At 40.3% G+C, this 20,940-nt stretch overlaps 1 long non-coding RNA gene across 1 annotated transcript in view; it reads right to left on the bottom strand.

Annotated features, from left to right (window-relative positions):
• Positions 1–15,924, bottom strand: part of LOC103158614 — a 29,754-nt gene extending 13,830 nt beyond the window's left edge. The window contains exon 1 of the long non-coding RNA XR_003488040.2: positions 14,907–15,924. This is a non-coding gene — a long non-coding RNA (uncharacterized LOC103158614). The remainder of the gene's footprint in view (positions 1–14,906) is intronic.
• Positions 15,925–20,940: the final 5,016 nt, after the last annotated feature.

Here is a 20,940-nt window from a genome sequence, read left to right as displayed (position 1 = left end):
GAGATTAGGTATATAATAGACATACCTCAGCATAATAAAAAGTTTACAGGAAGCCCACAGCCAACATCAACTTAAATGGAAAGAGACCCAAAACATTTCTACTAAAATAAGGAATAAGACAATGTTTTCCACCCTCTCCATTCTTATTCAATATAGCAATTTGATTTCTTAGCTAGAGCAATAAGAAAGCTGAAGGAGATCAAGGGATATAACAAGGAAGGGTAGAAGTCAAAGTATCTTTATTTTCAGATGATTCGATAGTATGATTTGTTACCAAAAATATTCCACCGGGAAATTCCTACAGTTTATAGACCCTTTCAGGAAAGTAACAGAATATAAAAGTAATACACAGAAATCAGTAGCCTTACCACATAGAAATGAAAAGTGGACTGAGAAAGAAATCAGGGAAACACTGCATTTCACAACAGCCTCAGAAATAGAAAACATCTTGGTGTGATTCTAACCGAACAAGTGCAAGACTTATATTCAAAAACTTTAGGACACCGAAGAAAGAAATTGAAGAAAATATCAGAAAATGGAAATACCTCCCATTCTCATGGACGAGAATGATCAATTTAGTTAAAAAAATAGCCATCCCACCAAAAACAATCGACAGACTTAATTCAATCTCCACCAAAACTCCAACACAACTCCTCACAGAACTTGAAAGAACAATTCTCAGCTTCAAATGAAGGAAACAAAAACTCAGAGTAGCTAAAATAATTCTGAATAATAAAATGAGTGCAGGAGGTATCACTATCTCCAATTTCAAGTTTTACTACAGGGATATATTAATAAATATAACATGGTATTGGAGCAAGACCAGACACATTAATCAATGGAATAGAATCAAAGACCTAGATGTGAGTCCACATATATATGGACACCTGATTTTTGATAAAGGAACAAGAAACACTTTTCACAGTGTCTACTGTGAAAAGCATATTCAATAAATATTGCTGCTCAAAATTGATGGTTGCAGATAGAAGAATGCAATTAGATCCATATTTATCATTCTTCACAAAACACAACTGGAAATTGATCAAATATCTTGACATAAAACTAAGTATACTGAACCTGATAGAAAACAAAATGGGGGTTAGCCATGAGTTCATTGGCAGACGAAAAAGACTGACATTGGCAGACTGAACAGAACACCAATAACACAAGCACTGAGGTCAACAATTAATGAATGGGACTTCATGCAACTGAAAAGCTTTGTGTATCAAAGGTAGGCTGTGGAACAGGAAAAGTTTTTTTTATCAGTTACACGAATGATAGAGGGCCAATATCAAACATATAAAAAGAACAAAAAAACTGGATTACCAAGAAAACACACAATCAAATTTAAACTTGAGAAGAGGTCTAAACAGAATACTCAAAAGAGGAAACTCAATGGCCAAGAAGTACAGATATTTAAAATCTCTATTCAACAGGGACATAGAAATCAAAAAAAACAAAACAACAAAACAAAACAAAACAAAAAAACCAAAAAACTTTGAGATTTCATCTCACACCCACCAGAATGGCTAAGATCAATAAAATAAGTGACAGCTCATGCTGGAGAAGATGTGGAGTAACAGAAACACTTATCCATCGCTGGTGGGGGTGCAAACTTATAAGCCTCTATGGAAATCAGTGTGGCAATACTTTGAAGATAAGAATTAAGCTATGTCAAGATCCCCTTGTACTACTCTTAACCATATATCCAAAGGATGCTTCATCCTACTACAGAGACACCTTCTCAACCATGTTCATTGTCACTTTATTTGTAACAGCCAGAAATCGGAAACAACCTAGATGTTTGTCAGTGGATGGATGAGAAAATTTACACAATGGAATATTACTCAGTCATTAAAAAAATGAAATCATGACATTCTCGGGTAAATGTTTGGAAATAGAAAAAAATCATCCTGGGTGAGATAATCTAGACCAGGAGGACAAATAAATTATATATGCACTTTTTATATGTGGATGTTAGCTGTCAAACCACAGATAAGCATGCCATATAGCCATAGAGGTTAGTTATTGATAAGGGACTGTGGAATGGGGAGGAATGGATCGCCCTAGGAAGGGGAAATAGAATAAATAATTAAGGATTGATGGAGGCGCACTGGAATGGGCAGAGCATATATGGGTAGAGAGAGAGGAAAGAGGGGTGATGGAGGGAATACTGGAAGGACTACTAAAACTAGGGGCCATTTGAAGGGTCATATGGAAACCTACTTACAGCAGAAGTTTCCTAAAATACATACATATGTGATGTGGATTGACAAATAACAAGGGAGACAGAGAACCAACAGGACATCTCTAGTCATCAAATGAAGCTTCCAGTACCAGGAATTGGTTACATATGTTCTAGTTTGGAGCCAAATTGGTTGCACAGGAACCCTTAAACAATCCAGGCTATCGCCAAAGCAATAGTTGTGGTTGCTTTCCACAAACTGACAGTAAGACCTTATTGCTGAAGACAACTCCTACACAACTCATTGAACATAGAAACGTCAAGCTGTACCTACCTAGAGCCTTCAACCCTACAGATTAGTGTCCATGGTACTGGAACATACTCTGCATGCTATCAAGGAAAGACATAAATACCAATACAGCCACAAACCTTTTGATCTAAATTGGTGATCCATCTGGTGCAATCATGGCACAATGCTTGTGGAAGACACCAATTAATCTCTGAATTGATTTAAGAATCACTCCATGAGATATTAGCCCATACCTGAAACTGCCTGGGTGGCCAAAACCCTAAGACTAGATAGTATTGAAGTCTAGGGTAACCTGAATATTATTGTTCTAAAGAAATGCTGCAATAAAATGCCTCCAAGTGACATTATGCTATATTCAAAGATCAGTTCTTCACTCAGCCATCACAAGAGAAGCTTCCTCCTGCAGCATATGGTAACAAATACAGAGACCCACAGTCAGAAAATAGGCAGAGTGGAAGATACCCTGGGAACATTTAGCCCCAAATGGCATGTCCCCATCAAATCCCTCCCCTCAGGGTTCAGGGAACCCTGTGGAAGAGGAGGCAGAAAGAGGTGATTGAAAGCACCAAGAAAGCAAAGCCTTCTAAATCAACAGGTTCAACACACATAGGAACTCCCAGAGACCGAGGCAGCATGAAAGGGCCTCTACCCCATGGATTCCTAGAGCTGAAAGAGAAGTGGACATCCCCCTTCCCTAACCCAGAAACCATCTCCAGTTGATTACCTCTTGAAAATTAGTTTTCTCCAGAGCCATCTCACTGGGGTAACACACCACTCTTAAGTGTAAGCTCTATGCCCAGTGGGAGATGTCCAACACTAAAAAAAATCAATGCCATATTTGGAGTTTCCTGTCTCATAATGTCTTGTCAGGACTTTGGTTTTAATTTTATTTTTTACCCTATGGGTCCTTTTCATATACATTATAGCTTCTGGTTTTGTGTTTTTATGGGATCTGTGAGTGTGCAAATGAATGTATCTCTGTATCTGTATCTGTGGCCTGCGGCTTTTCTTGGGCTCGTCTGTTTGTTTTGTCAGATTCTGATTTCTTTGTTTTTATTTTATCTTTTTTTTATTTATTGTCCCTTAGATGCCTTCCCTCCCAACCCAGGAAGGAAAGAGAAAAGGAGATGGATTCAGATGGGAGATGGCGACAAACTGTGAGGAGCAGAAGGAGGAGAGACCTTATTCAGAATATATTGTATGGAAATAAATCTATTTTCACAAAAATAAAAATAATGAAGTTAAACGAAACCAGGCATTAACATGGTCCTGAATGCCAACCTCATGGGGTATTTCCTGCAGTTTTTACTCTATATTTTGGTATATTAAAGTATACAGTGTTAGTATCAATTTGCTTCTCTATTCATATATTGTTTGAAAATAAAGGTAGAGGCAAAAAATTGAAGAGATCTGAGGTAAATAATTTAATGGTACAACTCAGAGCACTAGAAAAGCAAAAAATCGGTCCCCAAACCCACATATAAAAAGAAAAAAAGAATAAAGATCAAGTTAAGAAATCAATGAAAGGGAAATGAAAAGAACAATAAAGAGAATCAATGAAACAGAGTAGTTATTAGAAAAGAGAAACAAAGTTAACCAACCCTTATAACAAAAGATTATAAACAAAAGAACCAATGTAATAGAATTGGGACCAGAGAAGGAGACATTACAACAGATATTAATGGAATTCAGGAGGTCATTAGGGGAAACTTCGAAAGCCTGAAATGCAATAAATTGGGTTTTAAAAAAATATTCATTTATTCTTCTTTCATACAATACATCCTGATTACAGCTTTCCCTCCCTCCCCTTCCCTGCCCTCTCCCTCAGATCCACTCCCCCACCCTGTCTTCCTCCAGCAAACAGCAGGCCTCCCAGGGACATCAATTGAACATGGTACAACAAAATACAGTAAGACCAGGCAAAAGCCCTTACATCAAGGCTGGAGGAAGCAACCCAAAAGCACAATAACATCTCCCAACTAAATATATCTTAGTAGCCAAAGCCAGACCAAATGCCAGCATTGAGAGAGGAGTTGGGCACACCCCTATCCCCAGCTGAGAAGCTTTTGGCTGCTAGGAGAGGAGAGATTAACTCATCATAAGGGTGTTTCCTCTGATATGACCGCGCTTCTGTGGAAAACTACACATCCAGAATATTTGAGCAACACAACCTGGCCTCGAATGATTTATTTTAAAAAAGAAACGCAGATTTGAGGGGTAGGGAACGAGAGTGGATCTGGGAAGAGTATGCAGTTCCCATTCTAAATAGCTTCAGTTTAAATATACCACCTAGAATATCAATTTTATGATTTTCAGGGAAAACGTGGGATTTCATATATAGCATATGAGCTGGATACTTTTCTGCCAACTTGTCACAAGCTGAAGTCATTTGAGAGGTGGGAATCTCCGTTGAGAAACAACCACCATAAGATCAGTCCATAGGCAAGTCTTTGGGGTATTTTCTTATTTGGTGAATGATGGGGGAGGGCCCAGCTCATTGTGAATTGTGCCATCCCTGGGCTGGTGGTCCTGGGTTCTATAAGAAAGCAGGCTGAGCAAGCTATGAAGAGCAAGCCAGTAAGCAGCACCCCGACCTATGTATGGCCTCTGCATCAGCTCCTGCCTCCAGGTTCCTGCCCAGGTTGAGTTTCTGTCCTGACTTTTTTCAATGATGAAGTATGTTGTGGAAACATAAGCCTAATAAATCCTTTCCTCCCTGAGTTGTTTTAGTCACAGTGTTTCATCACAGCAGTAACCCCAAGTAGGACCAGAGGTGACACGCCTGACCGTGGTGTTTTCGGAAGGACTGTGAAAGGACTTAGAACTTTGGACTAGAAAAGCTTCTGAGTGCTGAGAGCTCAGCTGGCTGTTCTGTTGGAACTCGGAAGGTAAGAATGTTGAAAGCAGTGTAGATGACAGAGGCATGGCTTTTAAAGTTCCAGAGGAAAGCAAAAGACTTTACAGGTCGTTTGTGTGAAGACTCTGACGTATCTGGTCAGCTGCGGCCGATGAATTGGCTGTGGTTAATAAGATACCAGAACCACGGAAGCAAAACTAAACCTTTGCTTTGCTGGGCTAATGGATTCTGGTCAGCTGAGGGTGAAGAATCATCGGGACTAAGAAGAGGCCAGCATCATTGAGGTGAGGGCTTCTGAGATGTGGGGGTTTTTGTTTGTTTGTTTTTTGTTTTTTGTTTCTTTTTAAGGTGATCACACCGAACCTGTCTTCCAGAAGGGTCCGAGTTTGTACCTTGTCCTGGCAGCTCAACATGATAGGTGAGAGCCACCCAGGTGGTAGCATGGGATGACCACCAAGAACAAGCAGCAAAGGAGCCAGAAAGAGCCTTGAAGACAACCTATGTGTGTTACAGGGGGTGGGGGGACAGAGGAGTGACTACATCCCTTTGGAGGAGCCCAAAAGACCTCGAGTAGACCCTGGATACTGAACATTGAGTTATTTATACTGTTTGAGTTCTGTTTTGCTTTGCTTTGATTCTGACTGTGCCCTGGTTCTTCTCTCTTGAAGTAAGAAAGCATTTAACTTATTTATTTATTTATTTTATTTCATAGGAGCCCACAGTTGAGAGACATTATAATTTAAAAAGACTTTGAATTTTAAAAGGGACTGGATGTTTTAAAGAGACTGAATTTTTTAGTGTTTGAATTTTTCAAGGCTGTGGAACTTTTTTAAGTTTGTAAAATGTTTTGTGTTGTGATGTCTTTACTAGTGTGTGATTTTGGGAAATGTTGTGGCTTAACAGTGATGTGTTTTTGTGCCAAGGCGACAAGGGGTCAGTTGTGCTGGCTAGTTTTATGTCAATTTGATACAAGCTAGAGTCATCAGAGGTGAGGGAGCCTCAATTGAGAAAATTCCTCCAAAAAAATCAGGCTGTAGGCAAGCCTGTAGGGCATTTTCTCAGTTAGTGTTTGATGACTGGAGAGCCCAGCCCACCGTGGGAGGTGCCATCCCTGGGCTGGTAGTTCTGGGTTCCATAAAAAAGCAGGCTGAGAAAGCCATGAAGAGCAAACCGGTAAGCAGCACTCCCCCATGGCCTTTCCATCAGCTCCTGGCTCCATATTTCTTCCACTTTGAAAACTTTAAACAAACTGTCTCCAACAGCATCAAAAGGTAATCTAAATATGTCATGTGTTTCATTATTAGTACAACTGAGTGCTGTCGTAATGTAGAGTGAATATAATTCAAAGAAGTGTTAAGTAAATATTTAAAAAGAGACTTCTAGAATTTATGTTGCAATACAAAATGCTAATGTTCATCTCCATATAATTTAATTGGATGACTAGTTTAACTTGAAAGATATATCTCTACCTCCTATCTGTCTATCTGTCTGTCTATCTATCCATCCATCCATCCAAAGACAAAAGAATTAAGAAAGCATGTCTGTGTGCACAGATAAGTAATAAAACAGTGTCATCTAGAACGAGACTCACTACAAAGTGATTGCAGTTCACTTGGACAGTCGGCCGTTGCCCTTGCTGTCATACTTTCCAGGAAATTTTCATGTTCTCTCGTGTGCACCTCCTAACTATCAATGTCTGTCTGTCTGTGAATAAAGGGCGGTGAGGGGTGATGTAGACTATGCCAACAGATGGGAGATTATACGAGGGGAGAGCAAGACCTCTTTAGAAAGGGAGGTGGGACAAAAGCTCTTGTGTTCTGAAAGCCAAAATAAGGCCACTGAGGATTTGAGGAGGTTACAAGGGAGGGAGGAGTAGAGATGGCAAAGCAGGGGTGAACAACAACAGCAAACCAATTTATGTTTGAAAATGTCAGAGCAAACCCAGTTCTATTTACATCCTGATAGCTTTTTTTAATTAAAATTATTAAATTTATTGGCTGTCTCTGTCTCTGTCTCTGTCTCTGTCTCTGTCTCTCTGTCTCTGTCTCTGTCTCTCTGTCTCTCTCTGTCTCTGTCTCTCTCTGTCTCTCTGTCTGTCTCTGTCTCTGTCTCTATCTCTGTCTCTCTCTCTCTCTCTCTCTCTCTCTCTGTGTGTGTGTGTGTGGTTCTCATATACTATAGCTCACACGTGGATGTCAGAGAGCAACTTGCAAGAGTCAATAATCTCCTTCCACCATGTGGGTCCCAGGGATCAAACTCAAGTCACCAGGCTTGGAAGCATCTACTTTTATTCCCTGAGCCATCATTAGCCTTTAAAATTTTTTACCTTTTCAATCTCAGTGAAGTAGCAGTTGTAACTTTTCCACAAATGATTTAGTTATTTGAACGTGGTCCGTACAGTGTGGCATTCTTGTCAGTTCAGGTGCACGAATTTTATTTTTAATTTTTTTCTTATTTCTCAAAGTGCTCATTAAAAATGAGCACAAAAAATGCAGGCTGTAGAATCAATTATCTTAATCAATTCAATAGCCACATGAAAACAAAATCAATTTTAGAAACCTGCACCTCCCTATGACTAGATGGGAAAATTCAGTCTAAATAAATTGCAAATCTATACAGGAATCATGAGAGGTAAAATAACACACTTCATATGATACATAGAGTGATTTAGTAAAGTTGGTCTATGAAAAGAAGTCTTAAAGAGAATGTGAAAGTCAGCACTTTCACGTGAGACTAAAATACAGAATCCTTAAAGTTAACAGCATTGGTTCATGTCAATAGACACTAAGTGAAAACAAAGAGGAAAAATCATTAGTAGGGAAAAAGTATTTGCAAGGCAACTGGGGGAGAGGAGCTCGACTCAAAACATATAAGCGCCGCTTTCAAATTGACAAACAATCTAATAAAAGTGTCAGTGCACCTGAAAGCAATCCGAAGAAAATACATTAAGCATCGAAAGTGCTCAATAAATGATTCATCAGCTACCTGCATCAAAACAAAGGGTACCAACCCCTTCAACATCAGGAAAGACGACACCATCATATTTAAGTGTGGCCATTCTGTTAAGAACGTGAAAACATCACACCTCTTATTTTCCTCTGGAAAATTATTTGACAGCAACAACGCATGTATAAACTCAACACCACTGCTTCTAGTCAGATATTCAGCCAAGCACACCAACGTACAGTCAAAGCCATGTACAAGAAAACCCACAGTAGCCTTTTATTTACGATACTCAGTATCAATCATAGAATGGAAAAACATATCACAGCGTGGGTATCCTCCGTATTCTCGGAGATTAATCCTAGAACACTCCACGGATACCAAAATTCATAATTAACTTAAGTTTCCTGAGAAAAATGGTAGACTGTTTGTCATAGAACCTACACACCCTTCAGTGTAGCCCACAGCCTGTGGGATGCAAACAGCTGAACGTACTTATAAATGCAGCCCCACTCAAATTGCTGAACTTACTTCAATCAGCAATGAGATTTTAATTTTTCTTGTAACTCAATTGCGTGGCTCTTGAGCATGAACTTTGTAAATGATAGCATTGTGTCACCATGGCAAGAGCTGGATAGCTTACATTGCCTAGTACGGTGCAGATATTTACTCTGGTACACACTTTAGGAAATAATAACACAGGGGAGTGGTCCAGGCAAATGTAAGATCTTCCAAATGTTTTCAATTCACATTGACTGAATCCAGAGATGGGGAAGCCATGAGTGTTGAAGGCTGGTCATAGTTATTATCACAAGGGATATTATGCGTCAATAACAATATTCTATGTAGAGATATGTGTAAAGAGCTGGACTTGAACTGCAATATTGCATATGGACAGCATACCTAAGGGAGTAAGGCCTTTATGGTTGGTCAGTACTCTCTGTGTTGCTGGAAGGTGTGGTGGTGATAAGCTTCCTACAGGAGGAGGAAGCGTCTGAGCTGGAACACAGGGCATCTCTAAGCTGGTCATGGTTTGTTTCATCTCCTGCTCTGTAGATGGGTATGTGCATGAGTTTATATCCTTAGCTCATCAACTTTACACATGCAATGTATGTGCCTGTCTGTGTATACAGAACAAGTCATCAGAATAAATCTCCAATGCAGGGGAAAAGGACAAAATAAAAAAAAAAAAAAAACAGAGGCAGAAAGTGACAACGACATCAGCAAAACCCATGTAATGGAGAACACAGAACATACTAAATAGTGCTTCTTTTTGGCAGGAGAGGTGATGATGGTGGTGGTGGGAGAATAAGCAAAAGGTAAGCTTGTAGCAATTCTACTCCATAAACAAAGGGAATTGAAAGGGGAAAAATGAATATTATTTTCTTGAAATAAAAGGGAAATTTTTTAAGTTACATTTTTGTTTTTGTTTTCCTCAGTCGTATTATTTCTGTACCTGTTGGAACATCAATCTTCAAGAACATTTAAACCCTACCTGGGTTTTATTTTCATTAACCCAAAAGGTAATGGGCTGCTGTTCAGGACTCAAGATTATGAATTTCACAATAGGAAACAATGGAATTCATTTCAGAACCACAAGAAAAAAATATCTCAACACATTTGTCTTTTTCAGCGTCATTACCAGTTATGACAATGACAGCATGAAAAGGCACTAATTCTAAAACAGTCACAGATATTTAACTCACAAGATGTTTGCTTCTGCTCAACAGTACTTGGAACCCAAGCTTTGGTTTCCATTTGCAATGGGTTAATTCCACCAGGGCATAAGGAACCTCTAGCAAGTGCTGGCTGTGAGGCCACATCCCATGATGTAAGACTTCTTTCTAATAGGCCCTCAGATTTTTATGGGACTAAGACAGAGACACACAGGAGCGATCAGGCCCCCTAGCACCACTATAGATTTATGACTTGGGTTGTATCATGGCTCAGGGTAGTAAATAACTCTTTGAAGAAATAGGGAATAGGCAAGAGTCAACGTTGTGAGCCTGGAAGCAAGCATGCATGGCTTTGGCCAGAAAGCAGCTATGGATAGCTCTCTGGTATACAGGAAGGCTTAGAATCAATTACTGGAATGTCCAAAGGACCCAATATGAAGGATACCAAGAAGGTCACGGTAAGTAAGTGACAGTAAATTGTATCCTTCAGGCAGAGGCAAGCTCCATAATAGCCTAGGCAGACAAGTAAGGACATCCCAGGGGTTTTTAAAAGCTAACACTCGGTTCACTCTGCCCTTTGGTCCTTGGAGGATGTCTTTCTCAATCACTTGACTACACCAAGAATATTCTTCATTGTCTTGCTGCTGCATTGGGCAGTGCAGTGGGCTGTGGTTAATTTCCTTTGAAAGCACTGCCTGCCAGCCTAAAAGTCATGTGTTGTGGGAAAACTTTCCGAGGTCTTCAGTACACTTAGTTTTCCACTCCATACCATTTATATGTTGTCTGTGCTTATGATTTTATAAGATTCACTGCAGTGGGCTATGCGTGTTTTTTATAGAGGCTTCTTCAGTAGACTTTGGGATGTCTGATAATGGTAGAGTCTCAGCCTTCTTCTTTGTAATCTGGTGCTCTGGAGAGTCATATTTTAAGGGGTGATCTTTATTACATATCACTCAATTTATTACAACTTTTATTACATATACCTCTCAATTGTATAGCCAGGGTACTTAAGCAACTAGTTTATCAAATGACCATTAAAGGCAAAATGTTATTTCTTTCTATTCTGAAATACTATTCTACACTATTTTTGTTTCATGGTTTTGAGGTTTTTTTTTTTTAAGTCACAGTATGGCTATCATGAAAGATATTTATACATACTTGAAAAGGAAAGTCAAGCAAAAATTCACACTTATTGCCTATATCCTATAAATTACACTAAGAATAGATTCCATATGTATCGAGTTTAATTCTAAATGTCAAATTGGCCTGGGTATGGAGCCCAGTGGGAGGGAGGGATGGAGGGAGGGAAACAGAGAGAGAGAGAGAGAGAGAGAGAGAGAGAGAGAGAGAGAGAGAGAGAGAGAGATCATGAAAATCAAATCCTGGAAATCTTTCTGAGCTCTTTGACATGCTTTATTCCTCTTGGAGGAAATGGTAGAGGGGAAACCATGATCAGAATTTATTATATGAATTTTCATTTTAAAAAGAAAGTCTGAGTCCAGAGTGCCTTGGCCAAAGACTACAACATCACAAGAACTCTCACAACTTCCATAAATATTCTCCCTGCTAAGTAGAATAGCTGATGTCAGTTCTGCATAACAGGCACATTGTGAAATCAAGATTACTCTCTCTTATCACACAGAGTTACTCACAATCCGAAAAGCTGAGTACCTGGCAGAGTGACTAAAGCACATGCCACTGCCCTAGATAATTATTTATGCTAGTGTGATCAACAGTTCCTGCTTGCCCAAGACTGTCTTTTTATTGCCATATAATAAACGTTCAGTCCCAGGCCAACCTTGTACCTACATCTTCCAATCTGATCTGGAGAGAACTGGGATTGCTTCCCCCCTAACCATGCAATTTGCTCAGGGAAATCTCACATGGGCAGCAGTTGCTGGACATTGCTTCTGGTGGAAATGTTAACATTTCCTATGTCTGTGATTCAGCCTCTTCCACAGCAGTGGTGATGCTCACAGGGGTGTTGACCCCTAGACATTTGCACCCCCCAGATTTCCAGGTGACTATCTGGAAATGAGAATTTCTTCTTCTCTGAGCTTTTGGGGAGCCAGGAAGAGAAAGTGAGATGCTAGACCTCTCAGATTGTGAGCATGCCAATTTCTTCAAACTATTCCTGTTCTATCTTAAATTTTGTGGTTTCATAGTTACCCTGTAATTAAGACAAGACTGATTTCATTTACCTCAAGTGGGTTTGCTTAGAAAGAAAGTTGGTGTACTTTTATAACAGGAGAAAGCAGCAAGAGGAATAACAGACCCAAGATGCTAGGGGAAGGGTCTTGAGGGGTGTTCAGTTACAGGGAAATCATGGATTTATTCAGAAGTGAGAGTTTCTTCTTCTCTGAGCTTTTGGGGAGCCAGGAAGAGAAAGTGAGATCATTTAAGGGCGGAGAAGATAAGTGCTTACCAGAAGAGCACTGGAAGAGATTTTTGAGGTTAAACTCTTGACTAATTTTTCCCTTCATTAAAGCCTCAAGTCTGTCACCTACACAGTTAAGATATAGGCCATGCACTGAGACTCCTTCAGCATGAATATTTCTCAACTGTGAAATCACAAACACATGCCAGGTTTCCTTTATCAAGAGACAAAGGAGAAAGGCTAAGATAAACTCAAGGAGAAGTCACCATAAAGAAGACACTAACAAGTCTTCTAGGGCTTTTTAATCAGCAGGATTCATTATGGTAGATGTGAATGGCTTCGTAGAGTTCCTAATTTCCTGCTTATCTCATTAACTATATTTGTGCCACAAATGACTTGACTTTTAGTTTGTCGACAAGAACAGACAAGGGTAATTAAATAATTATAGACAGTAAATGCATTTCACTCTGCATCAGTTAGACAGGAGACAAAAATGAAGTGATGCCAATTATCCCAGCCCAAGCATTTTCTCTGTGTCCTCTTCATTGTCAGTCAAAGGACACAGAGTGCATGCTTTCCACAGCATGGTGCCGGTACCTCAGCACTGGTATCCCTCAGCATCTTCCAATTTTAGCACCTAGGTTTCTTCACTCATAAAGTCACATTTTCATGTCTTCTTTTCTAAAAAATATCAGAGTTTCCATGTTATGTGCTTTACCGTTCATCCACAGATTTATTTACGCTGAATTCCTGGACAGCGAGTTCTTTGTACATAAGGCAACAGACTCGGAAAGATGAGCTAATTTGTCTAAAATCAAACATCTGCTTATTTGCTCACACAGGATGAGAGCATGTAGCTATGCAAAGGACCAGAAATGAACGAGACAATGCGGTGTGCTCTCTACCCCTCCGAAAGAGAGCGCTGGGTGATGCCATCTGGGAATTGGCTTTTTAGGCCAGGAAAAAGAAATTAAATTCTGCCTGAAATACCCATCGAAAGTAAAAGGAAATGTGGAGTGGTACAGTTTGAAACTTAAATGTCCCTCTAAGACCTATGGGTTAAATTTTTAGTTATCCGGGTGGCACTAGACGGGAGAGAGCGGAGCCATTAAGAGATGAGGTCTGGTGGGAAAGTCTTAGGTCATTGGAAGTCACTGATGTCATGACTTCTATCTCTTTTGCTCCCTAGATGTGGGGCCAGTGGTTTAATTCTGCAGCTCCCATTGTGATATGTTGTCTTTTCACAGGCTCAAAGCAATGGACCAACTGATGGTCATCTACATCAGTGGATCTCAACCTTCCTAATGTTTCAACCCTTTAACCCAGTTCCTTACATTGTGGTGACCCCCAATCGTAAGATTATTTCATTGCTACTGTCATTTTGCTACTGCTATGAATGGTAATGTAAATATCTGCCATGCGGGATATCTGATACGTGACTCCCCAAAAGGTCTTGACCTATGGGTTAAGAACCACTGGTCTAAGAACATTTCTCATCACTATGAACCAAATTAAATCCTTTATCTTGATCAGCTGACTATCTCAGGTTTCTTGTTATAGTGGCACACAGAGTGGGGAGATAAATACTGTTACAAACAGAGAGGGAGACTTCAAATCACATGAATACGGAACTCCATCCCAAGACTTCTTACCTGTAGCCAAGATAGGTTATGATTCAAACTGTCTTATCCTTATCCTTCTTATTCTTAAAATTGAGTATGTCAACTCTTACAAAATCATAGCTTCACTCTCCTTAAAATCCCAATTGTAAAGGAAATGTTGCAGATCTTTTAATACACATATGTGGCTTTCACAGGTAGTCATGTAAAGTACATATAATTTATATGCATATAATTTTCTTGAAAATTTCACTAGCACAAGAATGCTGTCAGAAATACTCTTTTCCTCTCTTGCTACAAGTCACTGTATAAACTCGGGCCCCAAACATTTGGTGGCCTGTGGCACTTGTTTTTTTTTTTTTTTTTTTTTTAACATAAGCACGTATAATCTCATAGCCATCCAGTCTTAGCCAGTGTCATAGGCTCAGTATTGATGTCCTCTTAGATTCATGTGGGGAACTCAATAGCCAATGTGATATTATTAAGACATCAGCCTTTAGGAAGTCACCATGGCATGAGACTTTCCAGTCATAAGTGAGATGTAATTACAGCCTTTAGAAGAGAAGTAGAATGCTGGGCTGGAGAGACAAGTCAGTGCTTCAGAGCCCTTGCTGCTCTTCCAGAAGACCTGTATTTAGTTCTCAGTGACAATTTATGGTAGTTTGCAATGACATGTGACTGTAACCATTAGCTTGCAACTCCATGTGACTCTACCTCCAGGGTATCCAATACTATCTTCTGTACTCTGAGGGCACCTATGTGCTTGTGACATTCACTCACACAGACACATATACATGAATGAAAACAAATCCTTTTGAAAATATAGGAAGTTGGAAGGAACCCTTCTCCCATGTTCTTTTTGTCATTTGAGGACACAGAGAAGGTGCCATCTGGAAGGAATGGGCCTTCACCACATACTTAATCTGTTGGTGTTTTTACCTTGGATCTCCAGAGATGAAGGCCTTCCGTGTCTCTTGCTTTTAAATTTCCTCAAGCCAGGTAGTTTCAGTGCGGCAGAGGAAACAATTCACAGGATGAAGAGACAAGCAGAGAATGTGAGAAACATTTGTCATCTGTTCTTCTGTCAAAAGATTAATATCCAGAATTCACGAGAAACTCAACAAAAATCAACTTCCCCAATTAAAATTTGAGTGAATGGCCTGGATGGACACTTGTCAAAAGAAGAGGTAAGTAGAGAACAGGTATGTGCCAAAACTTTGGAGATCCCATATTGGGCCATACAAGCATCAGTGAAACCTAGTCACCCTAGACCTGGTAAACCTCTCTTCAGAGATGCAGCAAAGGGACTGTGATTGGTGCAATGTGGGGCTTGAGCCAACGGAACTGGAAGCTGTGCTGTGCTTGGTGAAATTCTGTTTGTGCAAGCATGTCAAACCCCTCTCCTGGTTTTATAAAGAGCCTTTCTGGCACTCTTTAGGTATTAATATGAAGGCATTTCTCTTCTGTACATCTCCCCAAAACCATGGCCAGTGTTTCAATATTAAACTCCAAGAAAAGTTTCTCCTCAACAATCTGCCACTGGTCTGTGGCCTTTGTCATTGATAGGCTGGGATAATGAGATTTTAGGTAAAAATCAGACTGAAGCTTGGGTCTCCTAGCCAGAGAAGTTGTAATCCCTGTGAGGGAATGACGGAATCCCGGAAAGGCACCGCTCAGGGCCCCAGTTCCAGATGCTCTGAGCTGTAAGCTGAGGACTGATACCCAAAGGTCTTAGTTGTAACACTAAAATGTAGCTGGAGAGAGCCAGAAAGAACCTGAGGGAAGATGCCACAAGAAGCCACAAAGAGCATCAGAAGTACAGAAAAACTGGAAAGATGTGAGCTGGGATGAGGTGAAAGCCACAGCTGAGACTAAGAGGAACATAACCTTCCATTGCTTAGGTGAACTCAAGTGACAAGCTAAGGGTTAGAGTTGAGGGTCTCTGTCCCACCTGGTCCCACAGCTGCAGCTGTTTAGTCCCAAATAAACACATACAGGCTTATATTAATCATAAACTGTTTGGCGGATGGCTCACGCTTCTTATTTGCTAGCCCTGTCTTAATTATTAACCCATTTCTATTAATCTATGTATGGTCTTAGCTTACCCATGCCTGGACCTCTTTCTTCCTCAGTAGCTACATGGAGTCTCCTTCACTCAGCCTACTACTTTTCTCTGTCCCTGTTTGGATTTCCCACCTGGCCACATCCTGCCTGTCCACTGGTTGAAACAGCTTTATTCATCAACCAGTTAGAGAAACATGTATTCACAGCATACAGAAGAACATCCCACATGAAGGAGTGACAACTCTAGTCATTGATGCTGTTACTCTATGCCTAGAATATTTTAGCAGTGGTTCTCAACTTGTGGATCATGATCTCTTTGAGGGTGGAGCAACCCTTTTATAGGGTTTGCATATTAGATATCTTGCATATTTATATGATAATTCAAAACAGTAGAAAATTATAGTTATGAAGTAGCAACAAAATAAATTTATGGTTGGGGTTCACTACAAGATGAGGAACTATAACAGAGGGTCACCACATTAGGAAGGTTGAGAACCACTGACTTAGAGCAACCAACCTCCAACTCTGAGAGCTTCCAGCCATAGCCTATAGTTCTCAAGGCTTAGTACTATAAACCCCTGGATCTTGAAGTTCAACCCGTGAGCCTTTGGACGTCAAAACTATCTGCCTCTTTTCTATCCATGGTGTCATGTGGGCAGAGCAAAAGAACCCAGGAACAACCGTCATCTCAAATTCAGGTTCTAATTAGGGCTCTTTTCCTGGGGTGCAGTCAGATACCATCTTGTTATGCCCTCATGCAGCTGTTTATTGCTACATGCTGTAGAGTGGCAAGAGAGGGAGTAAGAATGAAATTTGCTGTCTTGCTATATGGATATTAATCATTTAGGTGCAGGGTCCAACCTTATGACCTCAATCTAATTGAACTACTTCCAATTACTTCATTAGATGATCCTTCTCCATATACAACTAATATTAGGCACCTTTTTTTTTCTCAACATGACAAAAATACCTGACAGACACAACTTAAGGAAAGAAAGTTTTACCTCTGAAACCTCACAGTTTCAGAAGGCCTCCTTGTGTGAGTGCAGGGGTGGTATGGCACAGTTCAAGGATGTGGAAGCTTCTCACTCACAGTGCACCAGGAGGCAGAGAGTGGCTGGGACCAGGAATGAGGTCCTTCAAAGGTCCATCTCTACTTCCTCCAGCCTGGTACTATAGAGTCAGGGTGTGTATTGTCTGAACATATTTTGCTAAATTTTGCTCCCTCGTGATTTTCAGATGATAAGACAGGAACCAGGCTCCATGCACCATCCAGCTGGCTTTTGTTTCTTTCCTGTTTGATGGATAGTCTTAAAAATAAGAAATAAATTATGAAATTTCCCAAGTATTTAATAGCAGACTGTTTAGGTAGAATTAAAGATTCGTAGCTGGCAACATGAAGTAGAAATAGCATTTGGGTTTTGGAATAGACAAAACGTCTTCCAAATCCTGGCTCCTTCCCACATGCTCCAAGAATGTGGACAAAGAATATCACTTCCCTTCGACGAAAACTGAAGCAACAGTGTTAACCTTGTGACTAATGTCAGGATAAACTGCATTCCTTAGGCCTTTCCTAAACACCCAATCTGCATCAATTTAAACTCTTTAACAACCAATGAGTTATGGGCACTTACCAAATATGAGCAGATGCTATCTACCAGGAAAAGAAAAGAAAACAAACAAACTATATGTACATTTCTACCAAAGGCATCTCCGGCCTGATTAAACATAGGAATAGTATTCAGGGCAAAGATAAATGAATGTGCCACTGTATGTTGCCTGAGTGTTTGTGTCTCCCCAAATTCATATGCTGAATCCTACCCCAAGGTGAGGCGTTTGAAAGTAGGACCTGTGAAAGATGAATAGGCCATAAGGTAGAGTCCTGCAGAATGACATTAGTGTTTGATTAAAGAATTCCCAGACAGCTATGTGGCTTTTTCATGATGACATGGTGAGAAGGTGGCATCTCTAAGCCAGAGAACAAACAGAACATCATCAAGCAAATGAATTTCTGACACAAGATTTTAGGCTTCCAGACCTCTCAAAATAAAATACTGTTGTTTGTAACTTTCCCTATCCCCAAACTACTAAGATATTCACTGCGCTGCCATGACAGAAGTAAACAGGTAAACAGGACAAAGCCTGTTGGGCATCTGCTCCTTCGTATACTCTGGCCTCAGCAGGGAAACCAATCCTTAGTAGTGCATTGCAATGCCAAGAATTATTTTATTTGATGATTTAATAGGGGAGGGACACAAAATTATGGAAAGATTGGACATGTCTGTTCAGATTAGGAATAAAAGCAAACTGATGAACAGACACCTGACTCAGTCTGGTCTTTCCCTGTAGCAGGGAATACTGGTTGAGCACTTCACTCTCTAGATGTATACATTTTCCAACTGTTCCCAAACAGGTAAGTATTGACAGCCATCATAAAGGATAATTATCTCTTACTCCTTGACATTATATACAGGATTCCATGTGGTGCTCCCTGGAGTGCTAAGGAGGCAATATTATCTTTATTTTACTGGGGTGAAAACTGAAGATGAGAGAGCTGACCAGTGAATGCTAAGATGACATGGTACAGGTTCATTTCTCAGTGACACCCTGGAATCAGCGGGGATGTCTCAGTCCTGACCCAGTCCTGGCCCCCTGAGGACAAACAGAGGATGAAGACGTTTACCTGAATAGGGTAGCATAGTGTGACTAAGTGATCCCTACCTTACCAAGAAGTGATAACTACTACAAAAAGCTTCAAGGAAACAAGTATCATGGCTGGAGGTGTGGTTTTGACATGTCAGACCATAGAGAATTCCTTATGTTTGGCAGATATGTAACTGTACTGTGGTGATATTTATTAAGCATCTATGTCATTTTTGGATATGCAATGATTTGGCAGTTGTCACTACTGAAAGAAAGTATGTGATGCTACCAATGTGGATTCCCATGACAGACACAGGACCTTAGGAGAAGTGCTCCTAGCAGGAGAGCAGAAGGCTATCTCTGGAGTGGCATGCTCACCTAAGACAGGTGATTATTTAATGAACAGATGCAAAAGACATGCATGTTGACAAAGAATCAGGAATCCCAAAGATCACTATAAAGAGGCACTGAGTGGTGTAAACCCAATCCGAAACAATGTGCTCATGGGATTCAGTGTTCGATTCCACTTCTTTGTACTCGACAGAAATCTTCAAATTTTAACTCATTCTCCTTCCTTGAGACTCAAACCTGTCTCTATCTTAGTCATGGAAACCATTTCCCATTTCTAACTCCCCTCCTGAGTTGTCTTGGCCTTCTGCTGTATGGAGCCCTTGCTGCTATGACGTCAAGCACCCTGAGACATTTAGAGATTGTGCTAAGGAGTCATCCAGGGATTTCTTTGTCTTATTTCCTGGCTTTTGTGTGGACCAAATATAGTTTATTATAATTTATTATATTTGTAATGAGCTTGTAATATGATTGTATTCCAGGGTCCACACTAGAGCCAACTGCAGACTCTTAATCTAGCAAGTGTAACCAAGCCTCAGGAGCAGGCTAAAGTCTACCAAAAGGCCAAGTTTATCTGGAGGCCTTGTAGTAGACAGCAGCTAGAAGTAATGAGAATTAGGAACAAAATCAGGGAGAATCCAAAGCCAGTGTAGCGTGGCTGGAGGTGTGACTTGGACATTGAAGGCCCCCTGCTGGCCAGGTGTGGTGGCTCAGAGCTGTAATCCCAGCATCCAGGAGGTCAAGACAGATGGACTGACCTGAGTTTGAAGCCAGATTGTACTAGTCATTCAGTTCTTACATAGTCACTGTCACTGGTGAGACTCTAATAAAAGACCTCTTGCAAAAGGTTAGAGTCATATGCTCCAGCCCACACAATGGACCTTATTAGACCTCTCACCTCTTCACTGAGACCGATGGCAAATGGTCTCAATATCTCATGAACTCCATTGTTAGCAGACTCCTTTCATTACTGAAATGATTAAATGATGGCAACACTCCAGCTTCTGGCCAGATCATATAACACTATCATGTGGATTAACCAGTAATAAGGTTACTCAAGTAATAAGGTTAATTAACAATTAACAAGTATTAATTACACACTGCCAATCCTCAAAAGCAGCACGAAGCTGTTTATAGCAAATGTTTCAGCTACTAGCATTATCACAGTGAGATGAGCAGGAACACTACACATGATAGAAGAGCATTGGAAACAGAGGGGAGAGAGACGTGGGCTTCAGCTGGGAGCTTTCCAGCAGCACCCACAGAAGTGATGATGAGTAGCGCTGTCAACTAAGATGGAAGCCTTACTGATATGGGAAAGAGAATTGAGTGGAATAACTTACACAGGTAGAGGCCAACTACTCTATGCAACCATCACATCACTCTTGTGTTTCAGGAAAGAGGAAGAAAGACGATTTATATGCACCTACAGCAGCTAAAGGGAAGACCTGGATCTGATCTGGGAAAAATGCATTCCGATGCCAATGCATCTGCTTTCTTTTGAGACTGAGGCTGCCTTTCCATGGAAACATAATCAGATCCCAAACAAAGACCAGCTGACAAAGGGCATGCAAGCATCATAACCGATTTCATCATATCTACTTTCAAAAACCTCATTGAAGACATCATTGAAAAAATCCATTCTTCTGCCATGTGTGATAAAGATGATGGTCTTTATCTTGATGCTTCTGCCCTTGAGAAGCTCAGCATAAAGGAAGAAGGGTGTCCACTAAACCAACTCCTAAAGTAGACACCTACTTTATAGTGTTGAAAGCAGAGGGTCTCATGGAACTCTGTTTTCCATGCATAACATAACTGTTGCCACCATCTTGAGAGCGTTAGTTGTGAATACCCTCATCATATCATAATATTAGACCCTCATATCAATCCTAGTACAGTCTTAATAACATTCCCTAAA

Source organism: Cricetulus griseus, chromosome 10, assembly GCF_003668045.3.
Source record: "Cricetulus griseus strain 17A/GY chromosome 10, alternate assembly CriGri-PICRH-1.0, whole genome shotgun sequence".
In the NCBI taxonomy this organism is placed as follows: domain Eukaryota; kingdom Metazoa; phylum Chordata; class Mammalia; order Rodentia; family Cricetidae; genus Cricetulus; species Cricetulus griseus.
The sequence above is the reverse complement of the archived record's forward strand: the minus strand, read 5'-3'. Positions and strand labels throughout refer to the sequence as shown.